Below are 3,794 nucleotides of genomic sequence, written 5' to 3' on the forward strand. Positions count from 1 at the left end.
CTTTGAGGTAGGGGCACAGTGGCTAAAAGTCCCTCCCCATGCATGGATCATGTCCTGACTGCAGTCCTTAGAGAAGTTGAACATGAAAGACTGGCCCTTGATGCGTCTATGTGGTTGGGAGAAGGTTCTGGAAGGGGAAGAGGAAACCTCCACTTGGCCAGGGATCAGGCCCCTGCCTCACCAAGAAGAAACTTCAAGAGTTCATCTTCTTAGGTACCCAAAGGAAGCCCCAGACCTGCTGTGCTTGGAAGTTTCCTAGGCCCAGTGTCTATCAGAACTAGAATGGGGCAGGGGGGAGGGGGGTGCTGGGAAGATGGCTCAGTGGTACAGTGTATGCCACATCATGGGGAGAACTGGATCTCACATAAAAGCTGGCTGTGTGAGCCCTCCTTCAATCCCAGAACAGCCCAGAGCAAGCAGCTAGCAGATGTAGTGGTTTGAATGAAAATGGCTCCCATAGGCTTATAGGGAGGGGCATTATTTGAAAGGATTAGGACATGTGGCCTTGTTGGAGTGGGTGTGGCTTCATTGGAGGAAGTGTGTCACTTTAGGGGTGGGCTTTGAGTTTCAGAAGCTCAAGCTAGGCCCAGTGGCTCACTCTCCTTCCTGCTGCCTGCTGATCCAGATGTAGAACTCTCAGCTACCTCTCCAGCACCAGGTCTACCTGCCAGGACAATAATGAACTAAACTTCTGAACCATAAGCCAGCCCCAATGAAATGCTTTCCTTTATAAGAGTTGCTGTGGTCATGGTGTCCCTTTATAGCCATAGAACACTAAGACACTGCACTAGGTAAAAGGTAAGATCTAATTCAAGTGAGAGACCCTGCCTCAATAAATAAAGGAGAGAGTGATCAAGGAAGACACCCTACATTAACTTTGAGTGTTAGCATGCACAGACCTATCCATGTACCGACCATCACACATGGGCTCATATACATATACATATAGATAAGCACATACCTGTAACACACACACACACACACACGAAACACAGCCAGAGTGCCCTCAGGGCCCATCTAACGTGAAGAATAAGATGGTCCAAGAGCAACAGAAAAGTGCTGAAGAGCCTAGTAGCCTTGTGTTATCCAAACCTGTATGACACCCCAGCCTGCCACTCCCAGGCACTGGCTTTACATCAGACAAGATCTTACTTGACTCTCTTGGGCAGGACCCTGTTTGTAGGGGAGAGCCAGGGTCCAAGCTATACTTAGCATGGAGAGATCCTGCTTTATAGAGGTGGGGGCTTCTTTGACAAGACTTGCGGGGAGAAGCTCAGCTATTTGAATGAGGCTTTAGCTCTCCCTCTCCTTGAAAGCACCCTGGCTACCCTTTAGAAATTGCTTTCTCTTATTAGCCTAAAAGTGTTCCTGCCCTTGCATCCCCAAATCCCTTGTACTAGCTCATTTTTTCTTTATTATCATAAAACACTCAGGGTTGGGTCATTTATAAAGTAAAGAGGTTAAAATAGCTAACAGTTTTGGAGGTTGAAAGTCTAAGATTAGGCAGTTCCTTTGAGTTGATATCAGGTGAAGCCTCGTGGCAATGGTGGGTATGAGGCCAACGATCCCATGGTGAGATGGAAAAGCAGGAGGGCACCCAAGGATCAGGCTCATTCTTGTAATAACCACTCTCTCAGCAACTGACCAGGGTCCCAACATTGATCTGTTTTGAGGGAGGCACTGCCAATGACCTGGTGACCTTGCAGGAGGTTCTACCTCCTAAAGGTCCCATAACTTCCCAACACTGCCACATAGACTTAGCAGGCCCAGCTACTGAGTCTCTTACATACAAACCGCATCCAAACTGTAGTGTGCCCTCCCAGAAGAGTGTCACACCAGTCCAGCAACACCACTTCAGCCTTTTTAAAACTTCCTCTTACAGTTTTTGTTGTTGTTTTTAAGTCTTGAGACCAGGAGGCTGGCAGTGTAGCTCTGTTGGTAGCATGCTTGTCTGGTGTGCAGGAAACCTGGGCTCCGTTCCTAGCACTACACACATGGGGTATGGCGCTGCATACCTGGAAGGCCAGCACTTGAGTCTGGGGAAGTGGAGATAGAAGAGGTGGAGGCAGGAGGACCAGAAATTCAAGGTTGTCTTAGGCCATAGAATTAGTTCTACCTTGTCTCTCAAAAAGAGGTAGAGAGTGGAAGAGGAAGACCCCTGTGGCCGCCACACATGCACATGTGTGCATGAACCCACACATATGCACATGCACACACATCTTGCAAAACCACCATAAAAAAATCTTGAGACTTTCCTAGGTAATTCAGGCTAGCCTTGAACTCACCATCCTCCTGCCTCAGCTTCCCAAGTTCTGGGTTTCTGGGTGTATGTTAGCAGACTCATAAGTTCCTCTGGGAACTAACGCACAAGAGGGTGGGGACCTCAGTCAATCTACCTCAGCCTGCTTGAGTATGTAAACATCAGGACAGAGACCACATCTCCTTCCTTGGCGTCTCTCACGGTATTCTAGGTTAGGTCTAGCCCACTGTGGTTATACACAGGACCCATGGAGTTTCCTCAGACAGCTCCTGGACACAAGGGTGGTGGGTGGTTTTTCCCAGCAACAACTTTAACAACTACACTGTCTGAATCAGAGGCAATGGCTTGCAGCTCCTCTGGGTGTCTCCTTCTCCCCACCTTGGATTGTGTAAACCCTGCAGGTACTGAGGTTGGTGGGGATGCAGGGAGGCAGGGGCTGGTCAGCTCTGTGCAGCCTCTCCAATCCACTCTCAGCAGAAGTCAGGGTTCCACCTCAGGGATAAAGGCCTTTCAAGACTGCCCTAGGCAAAAACTCAGCGTGCTTAGCGATTCTAGAGACCTTCTCTAACCCTTGGTTCCCTCAAGTGCCAACTCTCTGCAAGCCCCAGGCAAAACCCCACACTCAGCTCTTTGAAGAGCGGCAGAAATGCCTACCACCTCTTCCCAGCCCGAGAAAAGGAAAAGCAGTTTGAACGAAGGAAGGTTCAACTGCGGCCTCTGTGGCCAGCTCCCCCAGCGGTTAGCAACAGCATCCGGGTTTAAAAGTTAAAAGCTGATTGGGAAAGCCACTGCGGCACAGGAAAGCACTGGGGACGCCCTGCCCAGCATGGCGTTGCTTCTCAACAGAAGCCCAGCACTGGAAAGATGATTTTTGTGGGTGGATAAAAGCTAGAAAAGAAGCCAAAAATAAAAACTAAATCAAAAGAAAACCAAATGTTCTACTCTCCAGGTTTGCAGAATTATGGGTGATTTTTTTTTTTTGGATTCCTGGTATTGATGTAATATTGTTTGTATTATAAATATTTGACATGGGCTTAGAACAATAGTATCGTTGGCCCTGTGTTCAGGGAAGGCCTTGGAATTCAGTTGTTCACGTGAACACAGGGGCTAAGAAGCCAGCTGCTCTGGGATACTGGCCTTTGAAGGACTAAGCTTCAGATATGCAGGGATTCCAGGACAGGGGGACAGGTTACTCCACAGGCAGCAGAGACCCTGAACCTGTAGGTGAGTCTCTTCTATGCACTGGCCCTCATGTAAGGCAGCTACACAAGCTATTTACTGTGCATAGCCACAGAAAGAGATGGCTACAGCTGTTCACGGAGGGCCTCAGGCAGACAACTCCAGCCTTGAGTGTTGTTTGGGTAGTTTGTTGTTGTTCATAGTAAGAATGTAGGATTGGGTATGGTAGCACTCAGAAGGCAGAGACACATGGGTGTCTGTGAGTTCCAGACAGCCAGGGCTGTTAGAGAGGGTCAGAAGGGAACTTTGTCTTGTTCCCCTCGCCTCACCTCGCCTCCCTCTCCCTTCCCCTCCC

This window comes from Mus caroli, chromosome 9 (assembly GCF_900094665.2).
Source record: "Mus caroli chromosome 9, CAROLI_EIJ_v1.1, whole genome shotgun sequence".
In the NCBI taxonomy this organism is placed as follows: Eukaryota; Metazoa; Chordata; class Mammalia; order Rodentia; family Muridae; genus Mus; species Mus caroli.